Source organism: Salmo trutta, chromosome 38 (genome assembly GCF_901001165.1).
Source record: "Salmo trutta chromosome 38, fSalTru1.1, whole genome shotgun sequence".
Classification (NCBI taxonomy): Eukaryota; Metazoa; Chordata; class Actinopteri; order Salmoniformes; family Salmonidae; genus Salmo; species Salmo trutta.
In genome coordinates this window covers 24,949,011-24,969,518 of record NC_042994.1, presented here as the reverse complement: position 1 = coordinate 24,969,518, position 20,508 = coordinate 24,949,011, and positions in this window count along the sequence as shown.

Here is a 20,508-nt window from a genome sequence, read left to right as displayed (position 1 = left end):
AATGCATAACGTGTACTTTTAGTTTTGATACTTAAGAACCGTAAATCCAAAAAGCAAAATAGCCAGACCTTTTATTTGGTTTGAGCTTTTCTGAAAGGTATCAGTCTTACGGATGCAAGAAGAACTCAGATTAAAAAAAAAGTGGATTCTCAAATAGGCAACACTTCAAAATACATCTCTTACAGACAAAATAGAATTATGCCTTAATAATTAAGGAATATAGCCAGTAAACGTAAGCACTTACGAGTCACTTTGCTTTAGAAAAAACATCCTATAATAGAACCCTACACATAAAAATAAAATGTTTTATGAGCTCATCAAAGTACATGTACAGAACTGCACACACTCACTGTAGGAATATAAGGACATCACCACTGATGGAACTGTATTAGAAATCAGTATGTCGGGTCATGCCTTTGTAACAAGGACACCTATAACTTGTGGATTTTGGTGGTCCTTGGTGTAGTCCATTCCTGAAATACAAGGAAGATGACAATAGAAATCATGAAGTTATGAGCCTACATTAATCCATCCCCATCCCCCATATATATTGTTAGGTTCTAATTCTCAGAGTAAACAATTCATTCAACAAACACTATGAAAGCTTAACCAAGTTTATTCTTCCTAGAGGATCAATACAGCTGCATTAGACAAAAAATATTTTCACACAAGCACTGATGATTAAACGTTCCTCATAGGTTGAGTCTCCTCCTACACATCTGTACAAACATCGTTCTTTACTGCTAGGCACTAATTAATACGGCCATAAACTTTTATTTCTCCCTTAATGTGACTTGACCTGATCTCGACCCCCCTCCATCACTAATCCATGGCTCTCTCCCCTTATCAATGTCTGCCACATGTGATCGCTTCCCTGCACTCAACACACGGCTGCCATGGTGCCTGCTACCAAACTGTGTCTCTTCTCCTCCCAGAGGATCCCTTCCATAGGATCCCTGATGGCTAACAATAACATATCCTGACATAATGTAAACGCTATACATTACTCTCTCTCCCTCAGTGACATGAATACGTATATTTCATATTCTCAGAACCCAACAATATAAACCAAGCAACAGGGCTAAGTAGGCTACCCATTGGACTGAACCACAAAGTCAGGATTGTAGTTTAAATGGGTGTTTCTCAAATCTTTGAAGTGTCAAAATGTACACCATACACATTTGTTTATGAATAATAAAATACTGTTAATAAACCACATTGTGTCTTACCCATTCTGATAGTGGCGTCATCCTTTGTTCACGTTGTTTTGAATTTGGGGAGAAGGATTGCAGCTGCTATCAGCTCAGGGTCATGAAACATGTGGCTGAAGCGGTCCTTCAGTCCCAGTTTTAGCGCATCCACCAGAGGCTTACAGTACTTCAGGGACAACTTGATTCGGTCAAGTTTTGTGATCAGCAGGTCGATAGTTGGAAGTAGCCACCCCATCTGGACATTGGTTTCAGCCTGCAGGACGTTGATGGTCTTTGTGACTGGGCTCATGGTGGCAGCAAACTTTGTGAGGAAGGCGAGTTCAGCTGGATTGAACATATGAAAAAAAGTATAATAATACTGTGTTTCCTAACCCTGTACAAAGGGGACCACTAACCATTTCACCTGACTTAACTACTTGAATCAATGCCTGGATGAGTAGTTGACTAAATGGATCAATGCTAACCTTAGCTTTCCTAACTGCCTGTGTATATTTGTTCCTAACTTCCCTGAAAAATTGCATACCGCAGGGGCTATTCGATGCTAATGCAGAACGCCACAGGATGTTTTTGTGCTGGTCAAGGGCAGACAGGTCTGGAGTGAACCAAGGACTATATCTATTCCTGGTTCTACATTTTTTTAATGGAGCATGCTTATTTAAGAAGGCGAGGAAGGCACTTTTAAAGAATAACCAGGCATCCTCTACTGACGGGTTGAGGTCAATGTCATTCCAGGATACCCCGGCCAGGTCGATTAGAAAGGCCTGCTCGCAGAAGTGTTTTAGGCAGCGTTTGACAGTGATGAGGGGTGGTCATTTGATCGCAGACCCATTACGGATGCAGGCAATGAGGCAGTGATCGCTGAGATCTTGATTGAAAACAGCAGAGGTGTATTTGGAGGGCGAGTAAGTTAGGATGATATCTATGAGGGCGCCCGTGTTTACGGATTTGGGGTTGTACCTGGTAGGTTCATTGATAATTTGTGTGAGATTGAGGGCATCAAGCTTAGATTGTAGGATGGCCGGGGTGTTAAGCATGTCCCAGTTTAGGTCACCTAGCAGCACGAGCTAGTTTACCTTGTTCTTTTCATCTTCTCCAAAAACTTAGAAAGCTTTCAAGAAGTTAGAGCCGTTGTCTGTTGTTATTCTCACAATCTTAACCCGGATTTCAAACTTAGAATGAATGTCATTTAGGGCACCTGCCAACACATCAAAGGTGTGCGATCCTCTCAACTGTTTACAGGCCAGTGCTTCAGAGCATCTGTTGAGACTGTCAGGGTCTATCCAGTGGGCTGCAACACCAATGAAGCTCCGTCTTCTTGCAGACCAGCAGTCGGTGGTGGTGGTGATGTGGTCAACTCCTCTCATGGCCTCAGTCACCTTCTTCATTTCTTTGGAGGCTTCATCAATCCTGGAGCACAGTGATAAGATCTTTGAGTTAGGCTGCAGAACCTTGACAAACTCTCTGAACGGTTCTTGTTCTACAACATTGAATGGTTGGAGCCCTTGGACTACATACTTCACCACAGCTTTGTCGAAGGATTTTTGAGACACTGTCTACAGTAATGTGCTCTGCTTGCTGTGGAGGGAGTCTTGGGGGCGTTTATCTAAATCGACAGGGTAAACTCTGTCGGATATATTTTGTTGTCTCTGTCTTTCATAGCACAGATTCACTCTAGGCCTAATATATAGGCTAATATATTGTCTAATAGACACACACACACACACACACACATATATATATATATATATATATATATATATATATATATATGTGTGTGTGTGTGTGTATATATACACTGCTCAAAAAAATAAAGGGAACACTTAAACAACACAATGTAACTCCAAGTCAATCACACTTCTGTGAAATCAAACTGTCCACTTAGGAAGCAACACTGATTGACAATAAATTTCACATGCTGTTGTGCAAATGGAATAGACAACAGGTGGAAATTATAGGCAATTAGCAAGACACCCCCAAAAAAGGAGTGGTTCTGCAGGTGGGGACCACAGACCACTTCTCAGTTCCTATGCTTTCTGGCTGATGTTTTGGTCACTTTTGAATGCTGGTGGTGCTTTCAATCTAGTGGTAGCATGAGACGGAGTCTACAACCCACACAAGTGGCTCAGGTAGTGCAGCTCATCCAGGATGGCACATCAATGCGAGCTGTGGCAAGAAGGTTTGCTGTGTCTGTCAGCGTAGTGTCCAGAGCATGGAGGCGCTACCAGGAGACAGGCCAGTACATCAGGAGACGTGGAGGAGGCCGTAGGAGGGTAGCAACCCAGCAGCAGGACCGCTACCTCCGTCTTTGTGCAAGGAGGAGCAGAAGGAGCACTGCCAGAGCCCTGCAAAATGACCTCCAGCAGGCCACAAATGTGCATGTGTCTCCTCAAACGGTCAGAAACAGACTCCATGAGGGTGGTATGAGGGCCCGACGTCCACAGGTGGGGGTTGTGCTTACAGCCCAACACCGTGCAGGACGTTTGGCATTTGCCAGAGAACACCAAGATTGGCAAATTCGCCACTGGCGCCCTGTGCTCTTCACAGATGAAAGCAGGTTCACACTGAGCACGTGACAAACGTGACAGAGTCTGGAGACGCCGTGGAGAACGTTCTGCTGCCTGCAACATCCTCCAGCATGACCGGTTTGGCGGTGGGTCAGTCATGGTGTGGGGTGGCATTTCTTTGGGGGGCCGCACAGCCCTCCATGTGCTCACCAGAGGTAGCCTGACTGCCATTAGGTACCGAGATGAGATCCTCAGACCCCTTGTGAGACCATATGCTGGTGCGGTTGGCCCTGGGTTCCTCCTAATGCAAGACAATGCTAGACCTCATGTGGCTGGAGTGTGTCAGCAGTTCCTGCAAGAGGAAGGCATTCATGCTATGGACCGCCCGTTCCCTAGACCTGAATCCAATTGAGCACATCTGGGACATCATGTCTCGCTCCATCCACCAACGCCACGTTGCACCACAGACTGTCCAGGAGTTGGCGGATGCTTTAGTCCAGGTCTGGGAGGAGATCCCTCAGGAGACCATCCGCCACCTCATCAGGAGCATGTCCAGGCCTTGTAGGGAGGTCATACAGGCACGTGGAGGCCACACACACTACTGAGCCTCATTTTGACTTGTTTTAAGGACATTACATCAAAGTTGGATCAGCCTGTAGTGTGGTTTTCCACTTTCATTTTGAGTGTGACTCCAAATCCAGACCTCCATGGGTTGATAAATTGGATTTCTAGTGATTATTTTTGTGTGATTTTGTTGTCAGCACATTCAACTATGTAAAGAAAAAAGTATTTAATAAGATTATTTCTTTCATTCAGATTTAGGATGTGTTGTTTAAGTGTTCCCTTTATTTTTTTGAGCAGTATATATATACATATATATATATATATATATATATATATATATATATATATATATATATATATTAGAGGTCGACCGATTAGTTGGCCATGGCCGATTAATTAGGGCCGATTTCAAGTTTTCATAACAATCGGTAATAACAATCGGCATTTTTGGTTGCCGATTGTGGCCGACTACATTGCATTCTACGAGGAGACTACGTGGCAGGCTGACCACCTGTTACGCGAATGTATTAAACTTACCTTATAAAAAACAATCAATCTTAACATAATCACTAGTTAACTACACATGGTAGATGATATTACTAGGTTAACTAGCTTGTCCTTCGTTGTATATAATCAATGCGGTGCCTGTTAATTTATCATCGAATCACAGCCTACTTCGCCAAACGGGGGATGATTTAACAAAAGCGCATTCGTGAAAAAAGCACAATCGATGCACGAATGTACCTGACCATACACATCAATTCCTTTATTAAAATCAATACACAGAAGTATATTTTTTTTAAGCCTGCATATTTAGTTAAAAGAAATTCATGTTAGCAGGAAATATTAACTAGGGAAATTGTGTCAATTCTCTTGCGTTCATTGCACGCAGAGTCAGAGTATATGCAACAGTTTGGGCCGCCTGGCTTGTTGCGAACTAATTTGCCAGAATTTTACATAATTATGACATAACTTTGAAGGTTGTGCAATGTAACAGCAATATTTAGACTTAGGGTTGCCACCCATTTGATAAAATATGGAACGGTTCCGTATTTCACTGAAAGAATAAACGTTTTGTTTTCGAAATCATAGTTTCCGGATTCGACCATATTAATGACCTAAGGCTCGTATTTCTGTGTGTTTATTATATTATAATTACGTCTATGATTTGATAGAGCAGTCTGACTGAGTTGTGGCAGGCAGCAGCAGGCTCGTAAGCATTAATTCAAAATTTACTGCGTTTGCCAGCAGCTCTTCGCTGTGCTTTCAGCATTGCACTGTTTATGACTTCAAGCCTATCAACTCCTGAGATTAGGCTGGCAATACTAAAGAGCCTATTAGAACACCCAATAGTCAAAGGTATATGAAATACAAATGGTATAGAGAGAAATAGTCAACGCGTCATAATTCCTATAATAACTACAACCTAAAACTTCTTAACTGGGAATATTGAAGAACTGGGAATTTTGAACCACCAGCTTTCATATGTTCTCATGTTCTCAGCAAGGAACTTAAACGTTAGCTTTTTTACATGGCACATATTGCACTTTTTCTTTCTTCTCCAACACTGTGTTTTTGCATGATTTTAACCAAATTAAGCCTGTTTCATTATTTATTTGAGACTAAATAGATTTTATTTATGTATTATATTAAGTTAAAATAAAAGTGTTCATTGTTCATGCAGTGTTGTTGTAATTGTCATTACTACATATACATATATACATATACATATATATATATATAAACTGCTTTTTTTATTCCTCCAATAATCGGTATCGGTATCGGCGTTGAAAAATCATAATCGGACGACCTCAAATATATATATATACAGTTGAAGTCGGAAATGTACATGCATTTAAACTCAGTTTTTCACAATTCCTGACATTTAATCCTAGTAAAAATGTCCTGTCTTAGGTCAGTTAGGATCACCACTTTATTTTAAGAATGTGAAATGTCAGAATAATAGTAGAGAGAATGATTTCTTTCAGCTTTTATTTCTTTCATCACATTCCCAGTGGGTCAGAAGTTTATATACACTCAATTAGTATTTGGTAACATTGCCTTTAAAGTGTTTAACTGGGGTCAAACGTTTCGGATAGCCTTCCACAAGCTTCCCACAATAAGGTGGGTGAATTTTGGGGTTTGAGGTTTGAGGTTTGTAGGCCTCCTTGCTCGCACACACTTTTTCAGTTCTGCCCACAATTTTCTATGGGATTGAGGTCAGGGCTTTGTGATGGCCACTCCAATACCTTGACTTTGTTGTCTTTAAGCCATTTTGCCACAACTTTGGAAGTATGCTTGGTGTCATTGTCCATTTGGAAAACCTATTTTGTGAAGTGCACCAGTCCCTCCTGCAGCAAAGCACCCCCACAACATGATGCTGGCAACCCCGTGCTTCACGGTTGGGATGGTGTTCTTCGGCTTGCAAGCCTCCCCCTTTTTGCTCCAAACATAACGATGGTCATTGTGGCCAAACAGTTCTATTTTTGTTTCATCTGACCAGAGGACATTTCTCCAAAAAGTATGATCTTTGTCCCCTTGTGTACAGTCATGGCCAAAAGTTTTGAGAATGACACAAATATTCATTTTCACAAAGTCTGCTGCCTCAGTTTGTATGATCGCAATTTGCATGTACTCCAGAATGTTAATAAGAGTGATCAGATGAATTGCAATTAATTGCAAAGTCCCTCTTTGCCATGCAAATGAACTGAATGTCACACTCTGACCTAGGAGAGCTGTGTTTTCTCTGTTTAGTTAGGTCAGGGTGTGACAGGTGGGTGGGCATTCTATGTTTTGTGTTCTATGTTTTGGCCGGGTATGGTTTCCAATCAGAGGCAGCTGTCATTTGTTGTCTCTGATTGGAAGCCATACTTAGGCAGCCTGTTTTTCCCTGTGTTTTCGTGGGATCTTGTTTTTGTGCAGCTGTGTTTGTGCAGCCCCAGAACGTCACGTTTGTTTCAGTTTCACCTGTTTATTGTTTTGTTCGAGTTCACAAATAAAATATGTGGAACTATCGGCACGCTGCGCCTTGGCTGATTTATGACAGGGAATTCGAAGACAGCACTCGTGACACTGAATCCCCCAAAAACATGTCCACTGCATTTCAGCCCTGCCACAAAAGGACCAGCTGACATCATGTCAGTGATTCTCTCGTTAACACAGGTGTGAGTGTTGAAGAGGACAAGGCTGGAGATCACTCTGTCATGCTGATTGAGTTTGAAAAGCAGACTGGAAGCTTCAAAAGGAAGGTGGTGGTTGGAATCGTTGTTCTTCCTCTGTCAACCATGGTTTCCTGCAAGGAAACACTTGCCGTCATCATTGCTTTGCACAAAAAGGGCTTCACAGGCTGCCAGTAAGATTGCACCTAAATCAACCATTTATTGGGTCATCAAGAACTTCAAGGAGAGTGGTTCAATTGTTGTGAAGAAGGCTTCAGGGCGCCCAAGAAAGTCCAGTAAGCACCAGGACCGTCTCCTAAAGTTGATTCAGCTGCAGGATCGGGGCCCCACCGTTACAGAGCTTGCTCAGGAATGGCAGCAGGCAGGTGTGAGTTCATCTGCATGCACAGTGAGACAAAGACTTTTGGAGGATGGCCTGGTGTCAAGAAGGGCAGCAAAGAAGCCTCTTCTCTCCAGGAAAAACATCAGGGACAGACTGATATTCTGCAAAAGGTACCGGGATTGGACTGCTGAGGACTGGGGTAAAGTCATTTTCTCTGATGAATCCCCTTTCCGATTGTTTGGGGCATCCGGAAAAAAGCTTGTCCGGAGAAGACAAGGTGAGCGCTACCATCGGTCCTGTGTCATGCCAACAGTAAAGCATCCTGAGACCATTCATGTGTGGGGTTGCTTCTCAGCCAAGGGAGTGGGCTCACTCACAATTTTGCCTAAGAACTCATCCATGAATAAAGAATGATACCAACACATCCTCCGAGAGCAACTTCTCCCAACCATCCAGGAACAGTTTGGTGACGAACAATGCCTTTTCCAGCATGATAGAGCACCCTGCCATAAGGCAAAAGTGATAACTAAGTGGCTCGGGGACAAAACATCGATATTTTGGGTCCATGGCCAGAAAACTCCCCATTGAGAACTTGTGGTCAATCCTCAAGAGGCGGGTGGACAAACAAAACCTCACAAATTCTGACAAACTCCAAGCATTGATTATGCAAGAATGGGCTGCCATCAGTCAGGATGTGGCCCAGAAGTTAATTGACAGCATGCCAGGGCGAATTGCAGAGGTCTTGAACAAGAAGGGTCAACACTGCAAATATTGACTCTCTGCATCAACTTCATGTAATTGTCAAAAAAGCCTTTGACACTTATGAAATGCTTGTAATTATACTTCAGTATTCCATAGTAACATCTGACAAAAATGTCTAAAGACACTGAAGCAGCAAACTTTGTGGAAATTAATATTTGTGTCATTCTCAAAACTTTTGGCCATGACTGTAGTTGTAAACCGTAGTCTGGCTTTTTTATGGCGGTTTTGTAGCAGTGGCTTCTTCCTTGCTGAGGGGCCTTTCAGGTTATGTAGATATAGGACTCGTTTTACTGTGGAGATAGATACTCTTGTACCTGTTTCCTCCAGCATCTTCACAAGGTCCTTTGCTATTGTTCTGGGATTGATTTGCACTTTTAGCACCAAAGTACATTCGTCTCTAGGAGACAGAACGCGTCTCCTTCCTGAGCGGTATGATGGCTGCATGATCCCATGGTGTTTATACTTGCATACTATTGTTTGTGCAAATGAACGTGGTACCTTCAGGCATTTGGAAATTGCTCCCAAGGATGAACCAGACATGTGGAGGTCTACAATTGTTTTTATGTGGTCTTGGCTGATTTCTTTAGATTTTCTTATGATGTCAAGCAAAGAGGCACTGAGTTTGAAGGTAGGCCTTGAAATACATCCACAGGTACACCTTCAATTGACTCAAATGATGTCAATTAGCCTATCAGAAGCTTCTAAAACCATGACATCATTTCCTGGAATTTTCCAAGCTGTTTAAAGACACAGTCAACTTAGTGTATGTAAACTTCTGACCCTCTGGAATTGTGATACAGTGAATTACTGTCACGGCTGTCGTAGGAATGAGCGGACCAAAGTGCAGCGTGTGTGTCATTCCACATTTTATATATACTGTGAAACTATGCAATACATAAATAAGCTGAATGACAAAAAACAACAAACCCTAACGCAGAGGTGAAACATACACTACTCAAAAACAATCTCCCACAAACCCAGGTGGAAAAAAATCCTACTTAAGTATGATCTCCAATTAGAGACAGCGAGGACCAGCTGCCTCTAATTGGAGATCATCCCAAACAAAACCCAACATAGAAATACCAAACTAAAACCTGACAACTTAGAAATAGAAAACATAGAATAGAACAAAGAACTACAAATCTCGAATGCCCACCCAAATCACACCCTGACCTAACCAAAATAGAGAAACAAAACATCTCTCTCAGGTCAGGGTGTGACAGTACCCCCCCCAAAGGTGCGGACTCCCGGCCGCAAACCTGAACCTACAGGGGAGGGTCCTGGTGGGCATCTACCTATGGTGGCGGCTCCGGTTCGGGGCGTAGCCCCCGCTCCACCCGCTGATCCCTCTGCTTTTGTGTCGCCAGAGGAACCAGACCGTGGATCATCACCGGAAGCTCTGAACTGTGGATCGTCACTGGATGAACCGGGCCGTAGATCATCGCCGGAGGTTCTGGACTGCAGACCGCCGCTGAAGGCTCTGAGCTGCGGACCGCCGCTGGAGGCTCTGGGCTGCGGACCGCCGCTGGAGGTTCTGGGCTGCGGACCACCGCTGAAGACTCTGGACTGCGGACCGCCGCTGAAGACTCTGGACTGCGGACTGCCGCTGGAGGGTCCGGACTGCGGCCCGTCTCAGGAGGTTCTGGACTGCAGGCCGTCACTGGAGGTTCCGGACTGTAGGCCGTCTCAGGAGGTTCCGGACTTTGGACCGTTGCTGCAGGCTCCATGCCATGGATCATCACAGCAGGCTCTGCGCCATGGATCACCACTGGAGGCTTTGTGCCATGGATCATCCCTACAGGCTCCGGGCCATGGATCATCCCTACAGACTTCTTGCCATGGATTATCCCTACAGGCTCCGGGCCATGGATCATCCCTACAGGCTTCGTGCCATGGGTCATCACTGGAGGCTTCGGACCATGGATCATCACTGGAGGCTTCTTACGTGGAGCCGGAACAGGTCTCACCAGACTGGGGAACGTCGCTGGAAGGCTCCGGACTGGGGGACGTCGCCGGAAGCTCTGGACTGGGAAGACACACTGGAGGCCTGATGCATGGAGCTGGCACAGGTGGCACCAGACTGGAAACACGCACCTCAGGGCGAGTGCGAGGAGCAGGAACAGGACACACCGGACTGGGCAGGCGCACTAGAGACCTGATGAGTGGGCCTGGCACAGGTGGCGCCAGACTGGTGACACGCACCTCACGGTAAGCACTAGGAGTTGGATCAGGTCTCCAACCTGACTCTGCCAATCTCCCCGTGTACCCGCCCCCCAATTTATTTTGGGGCTGCCTCTCGTGCTTCCCTTGTTGCTGCGCTCTCGCTGCCTCCACCTGTTCCCATGGGAGGCGCTTTTCTCCTGCCCCTAAATCCTCCAAAGCCCTTGATATAGTCCTCCTTATCTCCTCAATAGTCCTCTGGTCCATACCACGCTGCTTGGTCCTTTGGTGGTGGGAGATTCTGTCACGGCTGTCGTAGGAATGAGCGAACCTGACAACTTAGAAATATAAAACATAGAATAGAACAAAGAACTACAAATCTCGAATGCCCACCCAAATCACACCCTGACCTAACCAAAATAGAGAAAGAAAACATCTCTCTCAGGTCAGGACGTGACAATTACAACTGAAATAATCTGTCTGTAAACAATTGTTGGAAAAATGACTTGTGTCATGCACAAAGTAGATGTCCTATCCGACTTGCCAAAACTATAGTTTGTTAACAAGAAATTTGTGGAGTGGTTGAAAAACGAGTTTTAATGATTCCAACCTAAGTGTATGTAAACATCCGACTGAGGCATGGTCCTAGGGCTCAGGTCCTCCGGGAGGGAGAGAAAGAGAGAATTAGAATTCACACAGGACACCAGGTAAGACAGGAGAATGATACCAGATATAACAGACTGACCCTAGCCCCCAGGCACATAGACTATTGCAGCATAGATACTGGAGGCTGAGACAAGGGACAGGGCCAACCAGGCAGTATATAACCCCACCAACTTTGCCAAAACACAACCTCCACACCACTAGAGGGATATCAACAGACCACCAACTTACTTCCCTGAGACAAGGCTGAGTGTAGTCCACAAAGAGCTCCACTGCACGAGCTCGAGGAGGCGCAAGACCAGACAGGAAGATCACGTCAGTGACTTAGCCCAGTCAAGTCGAGTATAGCAGAAAATAGACTGGCACGATGTGACGCACCCCTACTAGGGACGGCATGGAAGAGCACTAGTAAGCTAGTGACTCCACCCCGTAATAGGGTCAGAGGCAGAGAATCACAGTGGAGAGAGGGGAGCCAGCCAGGCAAGACAGCAAGGGCAGTTTGTCATTCGAGTGCCTTGCCGTTCACCTTCGCAGTCCTGGGCCAGCCTACACTCAAATCTTAGGACCAACTGAAGAGACGAGTTTTTAGTAAAGACTTCAAAGATCAAGACCGAGTCTAAGTCTCTCACATGGATAAGCCCTGCCTCTAGCTGTTTGCCTAGAAATTCTAGGGACAATAAGGAAGCCTGCGTCCTGTGACCGTAGCGTACGTGTAGGTATGCACGGCTCATGGGTCTCCTGGTCGCGGCTGACTGCGGCCTCCATCATTCTTAAATGGAAAATATTTGAAACCACCAAGAGCTGGCCGTCTGGCCAAACTGAGCAATCGGGGGAGAAGGGCCTTGGTCCGGGAGGTGACCAACAACCCAATGGTCACTCTGACAGAGCTCCAGAGTTCCTCTGTGTTCCTCTGATGGGAGAACCTTCTAGAAGGACAACCATCACTGCAGCACTCCACCAATCAGAACTTTATGGTAGAGTGGCCAGTCAGAAGCCACTCCTCAGTAAAAGGCACATGACATCCCGCTTGGAGTTTGCCAAAAGGCACCTAAAGAACTCTCAGATCATGAGAAACAAGATTCTCTGGCCTGAATGCCAACCGCCACTTTTGGAGGAAACCAGGCACCGCTCATCACCTGGCCAATACCATCTCTATGGTAAAGCATGGTGGTGGCAGCATCATGCTGTGGGGATGTTTTTCAGTGGCAGAGACTGGGAGACTAGTCAGGATCTAGGGAAAATCAACATAGCAAAGTACAGAGAGACCCTTGATGAAAACCTGCTCCAGAGAACTCAAGACCACAGACTGGGGTGAAGTTTCACCTTCCAACAGGACAATGACCCTAAGCACACAGCCAAGACAATGCAGGAGTGGCTTCGGGACAAGTCTCTGAATGTCTTTGAGTGGCCCAGCCATAGCCCGGACTTGAACCCGATCAAACATCTCTGGACGTCTCTGGAGATACGTGAAAATAGCTGTGCAGCAACGTTCCCCAAAAACCTGACAGAGCTTGAGAGGATCTGCAGAGAAGAATGGGAGAAACTCCACAAATACAAGTGTGCCAAGCTTGTAGCGTCATACCCAAGAAGACTCAAGGCTGTAATCGCTGCCAAAGGTGCTTCAACGACCTACTGAGTAAAGGGTCTGAATACTTATGTGAATGTAATATTTCAGTTTTTTTTTTTTAAATGTGCAAACATTTCTAAAATCCTGTTTTTGCTTTGACATTATGGGGCATTGTGTGTAGATTGATGAAGAAATAAAAGATTTAATAAATTTAAGAATAAGGCTGTAATGTTACAAAACGTGAAAAAGTGAAGGGGTCTAAATACTTTCTGAATGCACTGTATTATCTGTTTGATATGCATGCGTATAATTAAATTGGACATTCTCCTTTACAATATGCCAGTGTTTGTTTTGTATCCAATGCATTAGGCTTACATTAGGGTGAAGTAGTCTAGGCCTTCTAATCAAGTAGACTTGCCAGCAGGTCAGCGCATGCTCTGTAGCTATTCCGTCTGGCCCTGTGACCGTACATACATATGTTAAAAGGTCTCACTCACATCGGCTACGGAGAGCAGTCATCACACAGTCATCCGGAACGGCTGGTGGTCTATTGCATGGTTCAGTGTTGCTTGCCTCGAAGTGAGCATAGAAGGTACTTAGCTCGTCTGGTAAGGTCGCGTCACTGGACAGCTCGCGGCTGGGTTTCCTTTGGTAATCTATGATAGTTTGCAAGCCCTGCCACATCCGACTACCGTCAGAACAAGTGTTGTAGGATTAGATCTTGGTCCTGTATTAATGCTTTGCCCATTTGATGGTCCATCGGAGGGTGTAGTGGGATTTCTTATCTGCGTCCGGATCAGTGTCCTGCTCCATTTCAAGCAGCAGCTCTAGCCTTTAGTTCAGTGCGGATGTTACCTGTAATCCGTGATTCTGGTTGGGATATGTACAGTTGAAGTCGGAAGTTTACATACACTTAGGTTGGAGTCATTAAAACTAGTTTTTCAAACACACCACAAACTTCTTGTTAACAAACTATAGTTTTGGCAAGTCGGTTAGGACATCTACTTTGTGCATGACACAAGTAATTTATCAAACAATTGTTTACAGACAGATTATTTCACTTATCATTCACTGTATCCCAATTCCAGTCGGTCAGAAGTTTACATACACTAAGTTGACTGTGCCTTGAAACAGCTTGGAAAATTCCAGAAAATTATGTCATGACTTTGGAAGATTCTGATAGGCTAATTGACATCATTTGAGTCAATTGGAGGTGTACCAGTGAATGTATTTCAAGGCCTACCTTCAAACTCAGTGCCTCTTTGCTTGACATCATGGGAAAATCAAAAGAAATCAGCCAAGACTTCAGAAAAACAATTGTAGACCTCCACAAGTCTGGCTCATCCTTGCTCCATGTGTAACTGTCCGGAGCCGCCAGAGCCACCCGCCAGTCCGGGGCCGCCAGAGCCGTCCGCCTGTCTAGAGCCGCCCGCCTGTCCGGAGCTGCAAGAGCCGCCCACCTGTCCGGAGCCGCCCGCCTGTCCGGCGCTGCCAGAGTCGCCCGCTGCGAGGGTCCCCAGCCCGGGGTCGGCGGCGAGGGACCTCGCTCTAGAGGCGCCACCAAAGTGGGGTGAGCCAGTGATGGAGCGGGGTCTGCGTCCCGCTCCTGAGCCACCTCCGTAGGGGGAAGGATTGGGAAGGGGGGGGGGGGGTTGCACAAGAACTGTCGGTGACAGTGGGTACCCTCCCTTTAGTTTGGGGTTATTGTTTTTGTGAGTTTTTTTTTCTCAGGTGCATTCGGGGTCTGCACCTTTGGGAGGGGGGGGGGGTTCTGTCACGTCCTGACCAGTAAAGGGGTCATTTTGTTATTGTAGTATGGTCAGGACGTGGCAGGGGTGTGTTTGTTTTGTGTTGTTGGGATTTTTGGGTACAGTTCTATGTCATGTATTTCTATGTTTGTATTTCCAGTTATATTTCTATGTTCAGGGTTTTGGTTTGGCCTTCAATTGGAGGCAGCTGTTCTTCGTTGCCTCTAATTGGAGGCCATATTTAAGTAGGGGTTTTCAGCTTGTGTTTTGTGGGTGGTTGTTTACATGTATTGTCTGTGTACCTTACAGGACTGTTTTCGTCCTGTTCATTTCTTTAATAAACAAGAAGATGATTCACATACCCGCTGCATATTGGTCCCCTCACTACGACGAGTGTGACATTACAAGGATAAACACTTGGATCAAATGGGGAGCTGTTGTGTTTTTCAGCAAGCTGTACAGATCTTTAGACAGATCTTTAGTCCAAATTATTCAAATTATTACCCCTTTCAGTGACCTCCAACCATGGCCATGATATGAAACTGTGTCAGAAATACTTGCAGCCTGAAGTCAATTGGGATTGATTTATGACCCTCTGGGATTGCTTCATGATATCTGCTGAGCTGTTCTTGAAACAAAAAATGTATCCCATACACTCGATGGCAAAGTTACAAGACGTGTGCCAAAGCAACAGATCATTTACAAGCCCAATATGTCCATGTTCAGAAATGGGTGGATCAGAAATACATACAGCTTCCCCAGCAATATATCTAAAGTAATTTGGCATTGGTTTATTGGCAGATCTGATGCCATTTGAGCTGTGCACCAGAGGATATGACCATATATGAAACAGACGTTTAACTGATATGGCCATTAAACGGACCAGTCAAATACCTGCTTCTCTTTTGACAGCTATATTTTAGACTTTAAAATGAAAAAACAACAGAGATCGCAGGAAGACACGGTCAAGGACAATATAAGTAAAGTCCATGACAGAGAACATCAATAAAACTGGGAATCCCACACCCTCCCTTCAGCTGCAGCTGTTGGAACACAAGTGTCTCTGGGAGAGCAGGGGACTCTTCCTAGCCAAGGCTTTTGGAACAGAAAAGACGTGACAGCCCAATCCACTAGATGACCGCACCAAGGATCACTGTTTAGAAGTTAAACCCTTCATATCCAGTCTCACAATTGGAAGACTGATTTAAATCATGGGGGAAATGGGAAGTGTTCCTGTCTACCGGTGAATGAGTTGAATAGAAGGTGTTGAATAGAAAGTTGTCCAGTTTAACTGCTGCTTTGGTAACAGTCTTGACGTCTATAGCAGCTGTTATATCTGGGATGACTGAAGACTTGATGATAGGAGCCCCTGCTTTATAGTCCTGCAATTTATGAACCAAAAAGTGATAACATGTCAAACAGTCATAATAACAGTCAACTTTAGTATCGCAATCATCTAAATAATGTTGTACTAAACTTGTTGGATCAGAATCAGGGCTGTGTTCATTAGGTACAGTGTAGCAAAACATTAAGAAGCTAGTGGCCACCGGCTCCTTAATTAGGCATTGTTCAATACTTTATACCATCACATCTTTATACCATCACATCTAAGTCAAAATAACAACAATTTCAATTACACTTAGCAAATTAACTTGTATGGAGGTGCACAACACACTCCCCATCCTCTCGTCATGTTCTGTTCAGCCGTTAACGAGAACCACATACTTGATTTATTAACAGGGTCGTTAAATGTCACAAATGTTCCAACTTAAATGGTTTATTTCTCAATTGTGCTTTAAGATACAAATGTGAAATATATGTCAACAATCCTTCCTCCAAAGGACCCTTCTATGGATTAAATGTGAAAATCCCCAAATCTTTTTTGTTCTAGTTTGGTGAGGAACCACCCCAATAACTTTCTAATAGCTACAATAATGTGGCATACAGACTGTGACTTTCTAGCTAACCTTCCTTTCTCAAGTAGTTAATGTTTCCTCTTTCAGAACCTATTCATAATCCACTTCATTTTTACATGTTGAACGCTAAATATGTTCAAAATCACATTGAGGTGACATTAGTGTGGGACCAATGTGTCTGATCAACTTCCCCTCGCACTCCATGGTCCTGGACCTTTCTCTTTGGTTTTGACTAGATGGTATACAGCTCTATGTCAGAATGAATTTTTTGAATTTACACAGCAGCTTAGGAAAATTTGGTGAAGGTTAGGAAAAGGGTTAGGGTTAGCTAAAATGCAAAATGTTTAAACTTAAAGCTGTATCCCATCTAGCCTGCAACTAAAGTTAGCTTACAGAGTGGGTAACTGCTCACTGCTCCAAAAACTGCCTTCTGGCACCATGTATTTAGTCTGTGTTGACTAACTGTTTGACCTTCATTCCATCCTCTCCCGCCACTGTAGATTATATTTATAGCCTTCTCATAAAACTGTGAAGCCTCCGTTATGTGTTTGGTAGGCCTATGCTGACAACGCTATCTGGCATCTAACTCATTGCAATTTGAACCCTCTGGTAAATGTGGATAAGTGTAACATTACCGAATACATGAAATGCTTTTTTCCTAAATGGGTATAGACTTGTTAGTGCTTGTCTAATAATATATTATTGAATTATTGCAAACACCCCTACGCAACAACCAAGCCACCCTCTGTGAGAAATTCCTTAATGTCATAAACATTTAGTTTGCATGGTGCTAATGTTCTCTCCAACCACAAACATGGCAAGTAAATATCTTGTTTAATAACAGTGGCATCAGTGCCAGAATTAGGCTGCTTTGGCAGATATATCAAACAATAAATCTTGGCTGCAATGAAGATGAGAGCACAGTCCAAGAAATGAAAAGGCCCCAATGGGGTTCTTCCAGATGGTCCGCCCCCTGCTCATCTAGTGTGTCCAGTAGCTCCCCCTCTTTCGGGGCTTCTTGTAGGGGAGACTGGGGTTGGTTGTCTCATGGGTTGGTTGTCAGAGTGCTAATTATTCCCAATCTAAATGGCGCTGTGTAATATTTTTAAGGTTCAAATGTGTGAATTCTCTGAGCTTTCGTAGCATTAAGATAATCTTTAGAACCTTCTTACAATGTCTCTTTAATAGTCAAGGTGTTTCCCAGAGCCTTTGTTAGTAACGTGTCTCTTAAGAAGCTTTGCACATCTACGAGTGACCACTCGTAGAGCAGCCAAAGTGCATTGTTATTCACAGATCTCCGCTAAACATAGAATCAAGAAGTTTGGGTTATCTGTCTGACTGTGACTGCAGATAACTTCAGAACAAAGTTGACTACAAATACAAAGTTGCCAAGGCACTTTAAATTGTTATAAACAAGTGAAGGATAAAATGATAGGCTTTTCAATCATATTGAAATAAATGTAATGTTCAATCAACTGAAGTCTATTTTGCGACCAGGCTACTATCTGTAATTTTTGCCTCTGTGTTTCATGATGTGCAACACCATGTCTGCAAATTATGTTCCCAATCTGTGATTTAGTGCATTATTATTGGGTAAGCATAATAAGCCGCCTCAATTGCCTATTTGCAGCCATAGGTGATAATATCGCTCTAGGAGCTGATCTGTCATCAGTATTGTGGAATAATTCTTTCCATCCTATCAGAATCGACAAATGGTCTAACGATGCACTTAGCAAACGCTTTCTCTACGTGCTTGTTTGGGAAACACTCTTCAAAATTTGGCTTTCAATATAATGCTGCATCTAGTGCGATAATTGTAATGCTTAAGTTACATCGCAACTGGGAAACGAGGCCCTGGGCAATTCATGTGAGCATGACAAAACATTAATGTGAGCGTCTGCTAAATGACGTAAATGTAAATGTAAAATGTATGCTTTTCTTGTAAATGTTCGAACTATGAGAGAATCCATGAATTGTGTTTGTTGAAAAGAAGAAAGGGAGAGCTATATTTCAAACCTATTTTCTGACTTCCTACGTCAAGCCATGGGGGTATACATTAATGTATAGAGTATATTGCCAGTATACATTAAATACCAAGATCAAAATGTCATATGCTTTTCTTAAAGCATAAAATTCTGCATTTTGTTAGGAATATTGTTCAATCAAAGAAAGACATGGCTATTGCTAAGATTCTGTTTGCTCTATTGCATCACTTCCTCTTACCACAAGAATAACCCCATACTGTGTGACATCATCAGTTTTGTGGAATAATACTGCCCCTGCGATGGGGCTGGTTGTCACAAGTGGACAGAGTGTGTTTGATGACTCATAACTCCATGTTGGAATAAGATATGAGGATAAAAAGGGTCCCCATTTCAACCCAAGACATTGGTTTCCTCATAAAATGTTGTCGCGTTGGTATGAAGGATCGGGAGACAGGCGCAGGAATGCGTAATAGGGGTTTTAATTTCGCAAATGACAGCGTGCCATGTTTAAGGCACGGGGACAAAGATCAAACAAACACGTATACAAAACACAGGGTTGAGACCCTAACAAAAGAGCGAGGAGTACATTGAATAAATACACCGGGACGAGACCCGTAACACACACGCACACAATGATTCCACACGGGACGAAAACCGTAATCATCTGCACAATAACAATGGCACGAAAGCCAACACAACATAGCACAGGTACTCACACGAACCAACAGACATTGTGACAATAATCGACAGGACACTGGTAAACCCAAGGCATACTTATACAATTACTAATCACTGGGAATAGGAACCAGGTGTGCATAATGACAGTTCCGGAGGGATCCGTGACAGATATACTGGTGATGAGAAATACACACCAGAGTAAAAAGTGACAACCAACCCCGGTCCCCCTACTAATGTGCTGGGTGGACACAGCACCCCAAACACACAGGGTGTATTCAGGTGGTGAAAATGCAACGTAAATGTAAAGGAATCTGTTACTTTATTGTAACTATTCCCTACTCATTTTATAACAGTTTTACTGAAGTCAGCTCAGCTGCTAAGCGGTTAACTTCAGAGTGTAATAAAAGTTTGAGGCAGCTATATCGCTGTCAGCAATATGAGTGGATAAGATGATTGAAATACTGGTATGATGTTATGTAAGTCATAAGAATCCTACTGGACTGTTTTAGCCAACTGAAATGTGAGACAAATAAAAGCGTCTCGAGAATCTTTTTAATAGATCATATTGTAGATAAATAACACGTTAGATTTAACGCTTTTATAAGCTGTTATTGAAAGCCTAAATGTTTCTGTTCTAGATTTTAAATCTTAATTTAAGATGGTTCCACCAGGGTGATAAATCAAAGTGAGCAAAGCACGAGGTAACGGCCAACTCCGTCGCAAGCATGAGGTGAGGAGACAGTTCAGATGTGTTTACAAGCTAAATAATATAAATAACAGGTGAACATATATATAAAGTTGTTGATGAGGATTAATGCCACTAAAATGGAACTAAATACGGCCAGATTAGGTTTAATGAAAACTATTTTAGTTGTAGTGGGGCAACATGGACTCACTCCATTACAGTATATGAGGTTCAGTAGAAGTAACATTGGGATGAATCAAACTTTTGATATTGTCATAATTTTTAGTAATGACATCTCTCATTTACATAAATTCAGCGAAATTCAATTCAGAGACAAATATGACATAAAAAAGTAATGTAATGGGAGTGTGGTGCTCCTGGAAGTAGGAGGTGCTAGTGAGACACAGACACACAGAGGTCTCTCATCCAATTCATTTCCTTTCCCAGAGTGGTCCATAATTAACTTTTGCTTGGTTAGCACTTCCAACCAGATATAAGGAGGCTGAGGCCCCAGCATCCATAAGTCAGATACCTTCTTCCTCTGTGGTAAGACCTCTCCACCTC